The sequence below is a fragment of the Anser anser genome (assembly GCF_964211835.1).
Source record: "Anser anser genome assembly, chromosome: 2".
In the NCBI taxonomy this organism is placed as follows: domain Eukaryota; kingdom Metazoa; phylum Chordata; class Aves; order Anseriformes; family Anatidae; genus Anser; species Anser anser.
The window spans coordinates 28830374-28844696 of NC_139721.1; the positions used below are offsets into that span (position 1 = coordinate 28830374).

Below are 14323 nucleotides of genomic sequence, written 5' to 3' on the forward strand. Positions count from 1 at the left end.
GCTGGTGAGGGGTCTGGAGAACAAGTCTTACAAGGAGCGGCTGAGGGAGCTGGGCTTGTTCAGCCTGGAGAAGAGGAGGCTCAGGGGCGACCTTATCGCTCTCTACAGTTACCTTAAAGGAGGCTGTAGCGAGGTGGGGGTTGGTCTGTTCTCCTACGTGCCTGGTGACAGGACAAGGGGGAATGGGCGAAAGTTGCGACAGGGGAGTTTTAGGTTGGATGTTAGGAAGTACTTCTTTACCGAAAGGGTTATTAAGCATTGGAACGGGCTGCCCAGGGAGGTGGTGGAGTCACCATCCCTGGAGGTCTTTAAAAGACGTTTAGATGTAGAGCTTAGCGATATGGTTTAGTGGAGAACTTAGTGTTAGGTCGAAGGTTGGACTCGATGATCTTGAGGTCTCTTCCAACCTAGAAATCTGTGATACTGTGTAAAGTATTTTCCTACAGAATAATTCTAAAATTAATGTTGTGGTGAAGCCAAAGAGGTACCACAAACCATGCCTCATCCTGAAGTCTGCCAGCCTCCTGAGGTTAAAATGTTCCCAACCTGTGCAGCAATGCCATATGACAATTTTATGATGTGTCTCACAATATGTGGTGTTTTTCTTAAAACTTGCACAAAAAAGATCTGCAAATTACTGGAATACTTTGTTTTCACTTTGCATAGATTATATGTCTGGAGTTCATGATTACAGTTTGTGGTTGAAGTATAAGCAAAATTTACTCTGCACAGTCCTGTCAACAGACAAATTGACAAATTGAAACATTCAAATTTTATCCACTGGAAAAAAAAATCATGAACTTAAAAGTCTGATATGTGATTATGTTTTCAAAAATACAGACTTAGAAAATTGGTTATAATCTAGGCATTGCTGCAGCAGATTCTTGGAATTCATTAAAATATATATATTTCATCTGTCAATCTACAACCAATGTAACCTAATGAGGTCCTTCAAATCAGTGTTCAGAGAAATAGAATAATTGTTGCTTCTACTTATTTAGCTGCATTCATCTGCGGAGCAAAATCAAATACTTATGCTCCTTACTCCTTGTTAAAATACAGCTACTGAAACTAATTAAAATTGTATTTGTAATTTTTCATATGTTTATAGTAGAAACATCTAAAATTTTCATTGCTGTACCTTTGTTAAAAAAAAAAAAAAAAAAAAGAGAGAGAGAGACTGGGTTCAAGGAGTTTAATGCTTGAAGAAATATTAGACTTGGAAAATAATTACCTGTACTCATCAACTCCTGTAGGAGTTTCCTAAACTTTGTCTCCATAGGTAGATTTAAGTCAAGTCTTCCTGACATGAAACTATGTCCGTTAATCAGAATATATTTTAAAAATGCAATAAACTTTTAGATGGTGTCTCTTCCTTGCAAGGAATTTCTCAGTCAGGAAATAAATTCAGTGTTGTGCTGTTAAGATATCAAGTTCATCATTATCCTCATCAAAGATGAGGAAGGACCTCCCATATCTTTTCTTGTTAACATCTTTATAAAGTTGTGTAATGTGTATAAAATTTCACCTAAAGAAAACCAAAGACCAAGAAAAAAAAAAAAACACAATAAAAAACAAAGAAAACCAAAGAGACCAAGTGCTAGTACAATTAAAGCTGCTTTTTTTTTTTTTTTTTTTTTTTTTTCCCAAATTTCAGCTGGAAGAGACTGGCTTGGGAGGTATCAAAATTTCAGCTTTGACAACATGGATTAAGAACTGACAAGTTTAAAGCATGTACATTCCCATTTTATATTTGGTCATAAACTGGACTTGAAATACTGAGAGCTTATATTCACCCAGATAGCATGTTCTTAATGTTGTTATGGTTTCATTCATGGAACAGATCACTACTAATAAACTGTTCTGCTTGAAGTAGTTTTCAGTTCTGTCCCATGACAGAAGTTTTCCTATCCATTATCTTGGAGATTTGTATGATTGTTTTACTGTAAATAAGGTAATTGTCTGAAATAACAAGACCTTCCAGTCTTATTTTATTATATAGTATTTACTGATATTTTTTTTCCAGAAAAGATAATAATTAAAAAAGACCAAACTTATGAGGGAGTAAGAATAATATTTTTTATACGGAGATATTTTTGTTGCAGGATCAAATGTGTTTTCCTCACACACTGCTGATAAAAAAAGAAGATACTACAAAATGACCAGATGGTGCTTGCTGATAAGCATTACAAAATGAGTCTCTCTATAGACAGATAGAAGCAGCCTCATAAGTCCAGGTCCTAATCAGGAACTTCAAAAACCCCTAAATGTTTTGGAAGGACAACAGAGCAAGCATAAGTAATTCAGGAAGTTCCTGGAATGCAGGATGATAACTTCCTTCTCCAACTGATAAAGGAGACAAGGAGAGGTGTTATGCTAGACATCATTCTCATTAATACGGGGGATAATAATTAATAATAATTAATATAATTAATATAATCAATATAATTAATAATTACGTATAATTAATTAATACAATTAATTAACATGATAATTAATACTGGTGGGAAATGTTAAGTTCAAGGTCAGCCTTGGCTGCAGTGACCATGAGATGGTGGAGTTTACAGAAGCCTGTTTAGTTTAGAGAAGGTGGATCCTCAGAGAAACAAGGAGGGTTCACAGCAAATTCACAACCATGGACTTCAGGAGAGTAGACTTTGGCCTCTTCAGAGTAAAAAGGTAAAGTGCCTGGAGGGTACTTTATAAAAGCCATGGAAGGAAGAGCAACCCAAGAAATCTAGTTAATATTCAAGGATAACCCCCTCCAAGCTCAAGAGTGATACAGCGCAACGAAGAGGAAGTCAAGCAAAACCACCAGGAGTCCTGCATGGATGAACAAGGAATGTCTGGCCAAAATCAAAAAAAAGCAAGGCTACAGACACTACAAGCAAGGATAGATGGCCTGGGAGGAATACAGAGAAACTGTCTGAGCAGCCAGGATCAGGTTAGGAAAGCTAAAGCCCTGTTAGAATTAAATTTGACCAGGGACATCAAGGACAACAAGAAAAGTTTCTATAGGAATGTCAGCGATAAAAGGAAGACCAGGGAAAGTGTGGGCCCTCTTCTGAAGGAAATGGGAGACCTGACTACCCAGAATATGGAAAAGGCTGACTCAATGACTTTTTTACCCTGGTTGTCACTGGCAAGTGCTCTAGTCACAGAGCCCAAGTTGCAGAAGGCAAAGGTAGGAACTGGGAGAATGATGAACTGCACACTGTAGGAGATCAGGTCTGAGACCATCTAAGGAAAGTGAAGGTACACAAGTCCATGGGACCTGATGAGATGCATCTATAGGTTCTGAGGAAACTGGCAGATGAAGTTGCTAAACCACAATCCCTCGTATTTGAGAAGCAGTCGCAGTTTCCACTGACTGGAAAAGGGGAAATATGACCCCCATTTTTAAAAAGAAGAAGAAGGAAGACCCATGGAATTACAGGCCAGTAAGTCTCACCTCTGTGCCTGGCAAGATCGTGGAGCAGATCCTCCTGGAAAGTATGCTAAGGCACATGGAAAATAACAAGGATATTGTTGACAGCCAACATGGCTTAATTAAGGGCAAATTGTGCCTCACGGGTCTGGGGGTCTTCTGTGACAGGATTACAGTTTTGCTGGATAAGGCAAGAGCAACTGACATCATCTACCTGGACTTGTACAAAGCATTTGACAAAGCTGTTCTTCATGATGTCCTTGTCTTCAAAGTTGAGAGAAATGGATTTGACAGATGAACTACTTGGTGAGTAAGAAGAAATCAGCTGGTTGGTCACACTCAAAGAGTTGCACTCTCAAAGAGTCAACAGCTCAATGTGGAGACCATTGATGAGTGGCATTCCTCAGGGTCCTGTATTGGGACTGGCACTGTTTAATATCTTTATTGGCAACAGTGGAATTGAATGCAACCTCAGCAAGTTTCACGATGACACCAAACTGTGGTGTGGTCAACATGCTGGAGGGATGGGATACCATCCAGACAGACCTTGACAGGCTTGAGTTTGCCTGTGAGAACCTCATGAACCTCATGAAGTTCAACAAGACCAAGTGCAAAGTCCTGCATCTCTGCTGGGGCAAGCGCAAGCACAAATACAGGCTGTTTGAAGAATGGATTGAAAGCAGCCTTGAGGAGAAGGACCTGGGTGTGTTGGTCGATGAGAAGCTCAACATGAGTCAGCAACATGTGCTTGTAGCCCCAAAAGCTGACCATATCCTGGGCTGCATCAAAAGAAGGATGATCAGCAGGTTGAAGGAACTGATTCTCCCCCTCTATTATTCTCTCATTAGTCCCCATCTAGAGTACTGTGTTGAGCTCTGGAGCCCCAGGGACATAGACCTGTTGGAGTGAGTCTAAAGGAGGGCCACAAAGATGATCAGAGGGCTGGAGCACCTCTCCTATGAAGACAGGCTGAGAGAGTTGGGGTTGTTCAGTCTGGTGAAGAAAAGGCTCTGGGGAGACCTTATAGCAGCCTTACAGTACCTTAAAACATGCCTACAAGGAAAATGGAAAGAGAATTTAACAAGGGCATGTAGTGATAGGACAAGGAGCAATGGCTTTAAACTGAAAAAATGGTAGATTTTGATTAGGTATTATGAAGAATTTCTTTATTCAGAGGGTGATGAGGCATGGAAACAGGTTGCCCAGAGAAGTTGTGGATGCCCTATTCCTGGAATTGTTTAAGGCCAGATTGGATGGGGCTTTGAGCAACCTGATCTAGTGGGAGGTGACCCTGCCCATGGCAGGGAGGTTGGAACTAGATGATCTTTAAGGTCCCTTCCAACCCAAACCATTCTATGTTTCTATATCATTCTATGAAAATTTAGATGACAGCTGGAATGACTATACCAAGAACTCATATCAGCCAATAGTATAGGTGCATCAATGCTAAATATATTTTCTTTCTACATATTCTGTAACACATAGCTTCCTTTTTTTCCTGTGCAAACATCCCTGTGATGAAGAACACTAAAATAGAAGGGATTTTCCGGATGACAGAATACAGTATGCTCTGCTGTCACCAGCAGACAGTTTCTTTTGTAACATTTCAGATGCCTCATAACTCCTCTGGGGAAGCTAATTCAAACTGTGACTGTAATAACTGTCAGGAAGTTTCTCCCAGTATCTCTTTGGAATTAATTGATTGTTATACATACCAACACTGACATTAATAAGCATATTCTCTTATCTTTTATCCCCTTGATGCATATACAGACAATAGGGTCAGATTTTACTTAGGCTAAAATCTCTTGAGACAGTTTTTCTGTATACTTGCACTGTTTTGAATGCCTACTCTTTAAATTTGGGTTTCTGGAATCACGAAGACTACAGCAGTAGCAGTTCCCTATTTATATTAGAAATACTTTCTTGATATATGTTAATTAAATGCTTACTTTTTTTCATAATTGGATATCTGTAGTAAAATTGGATTAACTTCAGGACTGCATTATGGCACACCTTGGGGACAGGCTACCCTCATGTGTGGCTGCATTTGGAACAAAGAAGGAGGGAGAAAATATTTTGGGGTCAGCTTACAATAAAAGGAACTGAAAAACAAAGAATGCTTGATCTGTGAACAATTAATTGTTCACAGAAAATAAAAGAAAGAAAATAAATAGCCAAAAAGCACACACACACACACAAAAGTGTCTTTTTGAATGAATTTTACCTGATTTTTGTCCTACATCTTTTACTCCAGTATTCAAGGATATCCAGTGGACATGCAGTTTTTCTTACATGCCCTGCATTTTTATATTACCTCCCAACATTTGTGATCTGCATTTTTTATTTTTTTTTCTTTTTTTCCTTCCTCATTTGCAGTTCTCCTAATAATTATGTTGCAACAAGTACTTTTCTAGGTAAACTTTTATGAAGTTCAAAGTGATGAGAATTACAGTGATTCTTTTGTCTATGAAACCAAAGTGAATTCTTCAAGATAACTTCAGTTCATTACAATAGAGTTTGGTAGCACATAGCCACATAACCTAGTGGTTGGTTTTTTAGCAGTTTCCTAGTGTGACCATCACCCACAATGCAATACTAGTAGAATGTGAATACCTATATATTATTATGCTTTTGTGTTTGGAAGTAAGGAACATGATAGTATAGTCAATATTTTTACCATTTTTGCAGATATTTAGTCTTTTCTCCCATCATTTCTAATAGGACTTTCTAGACTGTTTTGCAGGCTCACCCACCACCAGAAACAGAAATTCATTCTTCTGGCCCTGATGGAGGATGGAAAGATTAATTTTACATGCTAATGTGTGTGCATGTCACCACAACTCACAATAAAATAATAATAATAACAACAACAACAAAAACAGTGAGGAACTGTAGTATTGAGACATGACAGGTCACCCACTGACCTCATGCAGATCTACTCAAAATCATGTAAGTGGCTGACTAAGGCAATTTTGAATGACTTTATAATCATCTCCCTAGACATGACAATGTAGTTTCTTTATGTTCCTTTCACAGTGCAATCAAAGGCCCTAATCCTGCTTATGTGGGCGAACAACATTAAATGTTTGATTAATCCCTCTGACTTCTCTCTGAAATCTATAATGAGTCAAGAGATGTTTTCATGTAGCATCAGGACTTGATTTTTCAATAATAAAAATACAGACTTGATAAAACAAATGTGGCAACATGTTTTACAGAAAAGCAGATCCTTCTCATTCAGTAAAGGTGTTTCCAAATTCTAGGTCTAGTTATTCCGTTTTAAAAATATTTATTTTTCTTTTACAAAAGGTGTTTGTGGTGTTTATTATTTTGAATAGATTTTTCTATTTATTTTACCTATATATATATATTTCTATTTAACATATATGCATCCATATATTTCTTTTCACAGTTTTTCAGTGCATGGCTAAAGTAGGCCATTAACAAGTAATGAAACTATATTTTTTTCTCATCTTCCCAGGTAAATGTATCCATTATACACTGTTCTGAGAAACATATCACATGCTCATCAAAAAAACCTAAGAATTGTCAGTTTGATGAAGTACAACTCACATCTCATTAATGTTGAGCACAGAAGCAATATCCCACATCAGAAATGACTGCTAAAGTATTTGCAATTACCAGCTGTTCAGTATCCATTTTATATAGATAAAAAAACATGTCAAATTTAATTTATCAGATGTTTTCTGCTGTCATACTTTCTTTTCATCCAATGCACTGAAAAGTTATAAAACAGCCTCACTCTTCTTCTGGATAGGTATCATATAAGAAAAAAGAATAGCAAAAATTTATTCTGCATCCAGGTATAATAGTTACATAGATGGATAATCTTTGGAAAGTTTCTTCAAAGGCTGTATGATAAGGAATTGATAGTATCTCAATAGTATCTCAAATATTTTTATTTGCTACGTTTGCTGATAAATAAATAAATAAATAAATAAATAAATAAATAAATAAATAAATAAATAAATAAAAGGCAGATGTATTGCAAAGAACAGAAAAAGTAAAATGCACACATTTGAGTATGTGGGGCAGCATTGCGAGCACTTACACCTTCAGTGATGCTGAGGGAGAGAAATTGACTTTTAGACTTTAGTAGATCACAGAGGAAGAAAGAGCCTCAAGTGCTCTGAAGAGAAAGATTAGTATTTAAAAAAGTATATTTGATATGTGGTAGAGAATATCTTTGTTGCATTTTTAACATCTCCAGGGGGCTGGGAATGACTTAAATAGGACATCAAAGGCCAAGCTGCAGAAGGCATATCAGGTCACTAAGGTCCTGCTTTATGCTGATGTTCAGAGGAGGTAAATGGATGTGATTATTGTCCTTTATTCTGTGCTTGTGAAGCTGCATCTGGAGTACTGTGTCTCGTTTGGGGCTTACAAGCGAGCTGGAACAAGCCCAGTGGAGAGGCACAGGGGATGGTTGAGGGCTGTAGAAGATGCTGTGGGAGCTGGACTTTTTCAACCTGAAAAAGAGATGTCTGTAATCTGCAGATCTAGAACTGCCCATGTGATTCCATTTGCCAGGGGTCCTCAGATTCACTGCAGCTATGCACCTAAACATACCTGTACAACAGTGGTGTAAATTAGGTGTCACTGTCACCGCAGCCTTAAAAAGTGAGGTAAGCCCATCTGATTTTGGAAATGTATGCTTCATTGGAAGCATGGAAATGTATACAATGTTTTTAAGTAACCTGTTTTATAAATCAAAATTTACGGTTAGAAATTTACAGTTTTAGAAATCAAAATTTACGATTAAAAATAAAAAAAAAATCCAGATCAGAACCATAGTTTTTCAGCCTGTTCAGATGATAGGCCTTGTATTATTTTGCCCAATCTGACAGATACAAATACTGAGGAAAACCTGTTGCCCAAGAAACTGCAAGGATATTAACAAATCTCCTTTACTTGTAGATATTATTATTTCGCAAATTTATTTTATTTTCCTTTTCCATCAATAAATTCTTGTTCAAGAGTGAGAACACACAAAAGAAACCATTACCTTTCCTGAGTGCCCAGAAAAAGCATTTAAAAAAACCCTCCAGGTTTCCAAGTGAAAGCTGAAGCACATTAATTGACTAAATTTAAAGGGGATCCTCTAGTTATTCTCAGCAGAGCTGTTTTTGCTGTTGACTCCTAGGAGAAGGGAACATGCATAAATGGGAACTCCCCACCATCATATTATTTAAACCAATTCTGGTGGAATTGGGAAGTTCAGTCCTTTAGTCAGTCTATTTAATAAATATATAAATAAATAGAGTGAAAGCTGTAGCAACTAAAACAAATATCAGCTCAGTAAGCCTCCGTTTTGTTGCAAGCTAATTTGATAGAGAACTGATTGAAATAAATAACAGTAAAATTATTTCCTTTTAAATGTTGCCACTTGTCTGTAAACTAAAATTCAAATGTTTAGTTTTTTCTCTTTCTTCTAGACTTGACTGCAGTGCAAAGCTGGTGGTATATCCATAAATATCCCATTGGTATGATCTGTGCCTTCACACTATCTTCTATGGTTCCACATTCATGTTTCACCATGAGGACCTTTCTTTACCTAGAGACAATCTTGTAAAAAGATGGATCGCTACAGATTTAAAATCGACTTTTTACCTAGAAAGATTGTAGTCTAAATTGTAAAGCTGATTTAATTATTCATCACATCAAATCAAACCACATCGAACCAAACCAAACCACATCAAAATAAACCAAACGAAACAACCATGGGAAAAAATAAATTAAAAAATCTGACACTGATATCCTTTCTTTTGTCAATAAAGCATTACAAAACATGGCCTAGTTACTGCACATTCTGTGTGGTCCTAGCAACCATTCAGTAAATAAATGATTTTTTATTCTATGAGGTCTTTATATAAATATAATAAAATATTATAAAAATATAAATAAGTGAAAAATTTCAATCTATGGGGTTGTGTACTTCAGCTTTTTGTTAGTCATTAACTTGTGCAGTTGGTTGCTTTAGGCACATAGCAGAGTTTGTGCCTTCATTGAATGATTAAAACATTTTTAAAAAGGAGAGTGACAAATGATAAATAATCAACAATGGATAGCAAATATATTTGTTCCCTCTAATGCATGTTTTTCTATGCACATAAGATTACTAATTGAAATAGTAGATACTGATTTGAAATATTGCAAAAAGCATATGTAAAGCAAGTCACATACGTATAGATGCTCATAAATGCTAAGCACACTGGCACTGGTATTGATTCAGATGGTACTTTGAATTTTAACAAGTGCTTACAAACATTTTGTAATATACCTACATGATAAGAGCACATAATAACCTTCCTGTGTTGTAACTGTTCCACATATCAGCACACATGGTTGTAGGTATGATACCAAGGAATGATTTGTAGAAAAACATCCATGTTAGATGCCAAGTCAGCTGCCTCAGAACTCAAGATGTACCCTTTTTCCTTTTTGTTCCTTTTTCCCACTGGGTCCTAGCCGGAGCTCTACATGAGGTAGGCTATGTTCAGCTAGTTAGTCTCAGAAGCCTGGAGTGAGTGTGATCACGTTCCTGAGTTCCCAGTTCCAGCAAGATTATTCTGCTGGATTTTATAAACTATATGAAGCACAATCTGTTTAGAATTTGACAAGTTTCAGTGTCCTCTGTATGGGTATTTCCTACATGAAAGTCAATCTGGCCCTGAAATCCCCAGAGCTAATTGATGGATGAGATATACCAGAAAAAAATATATTTTTTGTATCCAAGGTGTCTGACTTAGGTGTTTTTGTTCCAGCTAAATTTCTGCTGATATGAAATGTACTTAACACCCTCCAGATCCTGCACCCTCCTTATGATTAATTACAACAGTATGTTACAATTCTTCAGTTCTATAATATGCCTTGTACATTTAAAACAACATTCAGTAAACAAAACAAAACAAAACCAAACACAAAACCAAACAAAACCAAACAAACAAACAAAAAAAACATAGCTTCCAGAAAAATAAATAAATAAATAAATAAATAAATAAATCAGGGTCTCTAAACCAGGAAATTTCACTGTATTTTTAATTGTTAAAAGATTTTAAAATTAAAATAAGCAAGTAAAACTATGCTTCAAGAAAATTCCTGGGTCATGGACACTGTTACTAAATATTTTATAAAAGTTGTTACTGTCTAGACAGAAATCTGATATAAGGGTTGCATATGAGTAGCCACAAGTAATCACTATGACAGTTTTGGCATGGAAGCATCAAGCTGGCTGCAACAAAATCAATAACGGTGTGAATCATCATGTCCTGGTATGCTAATTATTCTTCTAACTCTAACCATTAGTACCTGAATAAAATATAAGTTAAGAATATATCCTCTGCAGCTGTCATTAGTAGATAAGTGCCGACAACTAATTACCAACCTTTTCTGAAAGTGCTAGATGTTTTATTAATGCAGTGCATCAGTAGATGATATGAATAGGTAAAAAGTAATTCTTCTCTTTTTTAAGAATCTCTTCAAAACTTTAAAACTGTTAAGGTTTTAATAATGAGATTCTATATATTTATATACTTTAAGCAGAAATTCATTACCTATATAAGAAGACTGCTATCCATTTCAGCTTAATCAATATTCTGTTCTTCAGTGCTTTGTCAGATTGAGACATTTTGTTTTAAGCTATGATATGAGAAGTTGTTCAAACAGCCTTTTTCAGCTGCCCCAACTATACTATTGAAAGTCTGGGGACAGACACTAACCAACGAATAATTTATGTTCCTTTATGTGTAGTATGTGTTGTTAATATTTGAATAAAACTGTCTAAATAATAAATGATAATAATAATAATAATAAATCTATGTACATTCTAAATGATGAAGAATAAAACCTGTACCAGTAAAGCACAACATATTTAGCCAGATGCTGAAAACAGTATCTCATAATCTCACCAGTTGTAATTCTGAATGTACTATGGCTGAAAATTTAGTTTTCTCTTTGGAATTTTAGCTTGAATTCAGTGTAGGGAGAAAAAAAAAAAAAAGATCCATTCTTGGAAATACAATCACTTTTTTCAAAGTCATTATTTATTTAGTTAGATGTCTATAGCTTCTGTTCAAGACAGTCTAAAGCAAAGTTTGTCTCGCAGGTTTTCTGTTTGTTTTTTAATATACTGAGAGATAACAGTTACATGTTTTCCTCTATTTTGGTATATTAGTTATATATCTATTGATAAAGATAGTAGGTGGTAGTAGGTGGTACAAATGACTGAACTGAATAATAACTGAATACGAACAGAAGATCGTCTGTAGAGAACTGCAGTAGAGGGTAAAATATCTGGGGAAAAATATTCAGCATAAAAAGACCTAGGAGTAGCACTGGCTCCAAAACTTCACATTGGTCCAACAATAACAACATGCTATTGTTTCAAGAGAAACCAATTCACTTTGACCAGTTTAAAGGGAAATGCTTTATGAGGATCACAGAGGTGTTAAGTTATTCTGCTAGATGTTGGTAAAGTGTCAGCAAGGACATGGGTACCATTATGCCTAAAGACAATTTGAAGAGATCTGAGAGATTAACACTAACCAGAGGTATGTGAAATTACAAGTATAAATAAAAACATATATTTATAAAACATGACCTGTGAGGAAAAACTGAAAGTGCTGGAAATATCTGCTATGAAGGAGATGAAGGGGTGACATGAAAGAAGTCTTCCAGCATGTAAAATTTTATTATTACACCAGTATATTCCAGATCACTTCTTCTTCATGCCCACTAAGAATAGCAAAAGAAGATTTTTAATTTGCAAAGGTATTAGGTATTAGGAGAAGCTTTCTACCTGCAAAGATAATGAAATGCATTACCAAACCGTTCACCTCCATTTCAGGTTTTTAACAATGTTTATATGAGTTATGGATGATGAAAGTAGACTTCATATGATTTCATAAATAAAGTAAACAAAAACCAAAAGGATCTAAAAAGAGTAAGTCAAGTCAAATTTGTGATCAAGGGCAAGCTTACAGATTGAGTTCTGGGCTCCCCAGTACAAGAGGGACATAGAGTTACTGGAGCGAGTTCAGAGGGCTACTAAGATGATTAGAGGACAGGAGCATGTGTCGTACAAGGACAGGCTGAGAGAACTGGGCCTGTTTAGCTTGGAAAAGAGAAGACTGAGGGGAGACCTAATTAATGTGTATAAATATCTGAAGGGAGGATGTCAAGAGGATGGAGCAAGTCTCTTTTCAGTTGTGCCCAGTGACAGGATGAGGGGCAATGGGCACAAACTAAATTCAGCACAGGAGGTTCCAGCTCCATATGAGGGGACACTTTACTGTGAGGGTGAAAGAGCACTGAAACAGGTTGCCCAGAAAGGCTGTGGAGTCTCCTTCTGTGGAGATATTCAAAACCCTCCTGGATGCCATCCTGTACAATGTGCGCTAGGTGATCCTGCTTGTCAGGGGCTTGGACTAGATGATATTCAGAGGTCCCTTCCAATCCCGTCCCTTCTGTTATTTTGTGATTCTCTAATCTTGACAAATACACTCGATCCATGGTGAAACAGAATGCTGAGATAATTAAATAGATGAACAATTGTATTGACACTATAAATTTCATCAAAAGTATTGCAATTGGCAAGCATTTTTAGGACTATCTTCAAAAAGCTATATTATTGAGCAGTTCTTTAAACATGCTGGAATGAAATAAATATCTGTAAATACCTATACATTTGTCCAAAACCATCAACAAATATATGTATGTTAGCTGATGTGATAAATACATTAAAAAAAAAAAAATCAACCAACCAACCAAACAAAAATCCCCACATGATTATAATGGATTGTCCATTTTTTTGATGTGTCTAAGCTAAGGGGCCTCCAACAAATTCATGAAGCTCTTGAAGTAAATAAAATACTAATACTATGAAGACATTATCTTTCAAGTACGTATTTGTTAAGAGTAACCTTTTTTCCATACCTGCAATTATTTTACTCTAAACTGATTGTTGTTGACATATGTAATTAATGCTTACAAAAGGACAAACCAGGAATTAAGGCAGGCAGCAATTATTTGAAGTGTAATGTCTGCCAGATTAATGTTGCTGTAATGAACGTTCATTGTGTATTAAAACTGCATGACAGCTATAAGAAGAGCCCTTGAAAAGCTGCTTCAGGGGAAAAAAATAAGATTATTTATATCTAATAAAAAAATCCAACCGAAATGGCTGCAACACATAAGTTAATTTTTAGTTCTCATCTAAGGATTAATTGGACCCTCTATATCAAAACATCTCCTTGCAAACAGGCTTTTCTCTATTTGTTTAGATTGTACTGCATGAGGACATGAACAATATCTACTAAAGTCAGTGGAAGGACTTGCTTTTACTGAATAGGGTTTAGGCTCACAATTCTAGTAGGCTCTTGCTGTCTACATAAACAAACAACGATGGTGTACTTTACTATTTGATTTTTGTTTGTTTTTTATACATATCCTACCTCTTATTGCCAGGGTTTTTCTTTTGGCTAAGATTCTGATAGGCTTCAAAAAGATGCTTTAAAAAGACAAGCAAATATTTAGCCATTGATTCATGTCTCCCCTCTTCTGGTCTTCATAATAATAACAACAACAACAAATACATTCCAAAACACTGGAAATTTTCTTTAAAATTGTATATCTGCAATACAACTGTCAGGTAGGAAGAGGAAAAGTGAAAATCCCTAGATAGTGTATATCTTTTAAAATGGGATAGGAGGAAAAAATAGAGAAAAGGATAGATCTATTGTGTTAGTGTTCAGTAAATATTTCTGACCATAAACAGCAGGCACTACTACAAGAAGGGTTGGTTTAATGAAAATTCTTTCAGGTCATTGATAAATCTGAATGTTACATAAAAGTAGCATATACTTCTATACCCAC

At 35.9% G+C, this 14323-nt stretch overlaps 1 protein-coding gene across 6 annotated transcripts in view; it reads right to left on the reverse strand.

The window, feature by feature from the left end:
* Positions 1-14323, reverse strand: part of RALYL (RALY RNA binding protein like) — a 415465-nt gene that overhangs the window by 324776 nt on the left and 76366 nt on the right. Inside the window, exon 4 of one of the 6 annotated variants that reach the window (XR_014579400.1) lies at positions 10436-13958. The exons of the other annotated variants lie outside the window; for them this stretch is intronic. The gene's annotated coding sequence lies outside the window, so the exon portion shown is untranslated. Of the gene's footprint in view, positions 1-10435; positions 13959-14323 lie in introns of those variants that run through there. 6 annotated transcript variants of the gene reach the window in all.